Source organism: Corvus brachyrhynchos, unplaced genomic scaffold (genome assembly GCF_000691975.1).
Source record: "Corvus brachyrhynchos isolate BGI_N302 unplaced genomic scaffold, ASM69197v1 scaffold142, whole genome shotgun sequence".
Taxonomy (NCBI): Eukaryota; Metazoa; Chordata; class Aves; order Passeriformes; family Corvidae; genus Corvus; species Corvus brachyrhynchos.
Window position 1 is genome coordinate 1,322,257 of NW_008237226.1, and position 211 is coordinate 1,322,467.

Genomic DNA, 211 nt, shown 5'->3' on the forward strand with positions numbered 1-211 from the left:
CCTGCTGGGCAAATCCCAAGTAGTGATAACTTTTTAAAATGTTGACTGTATTTTTTCTCAGTTATTTAAAAATGTATGTAAATCCACAGAATATAGTCTGACACTGCTTTTTTTTTTTTAACATTCCAAGGTAAACAGTATATGGTTTTATTTTCACTTAGAGTGACTAAAAAGGGTTGATTCTTCAGAAATCCCTCCTGATAGGAACCAG

At 32.2% G+C, this 211-nt stretch overlaps 1 protein-coding gene across 1 annotated transcript in view; it reads left to right on the forward strand.

The window, feature by feature from the left end:
* Positions 1-211, forward strand: part of ITGA8 (integrin subunit alpha 8) — a gene marked incomplete at its 5' end in the record, with an annotated part of 113,845 nt that overhangs the window by 9,917 nt on the left and 103,717 nt on the right. The window lies entirely within an intron of this gene.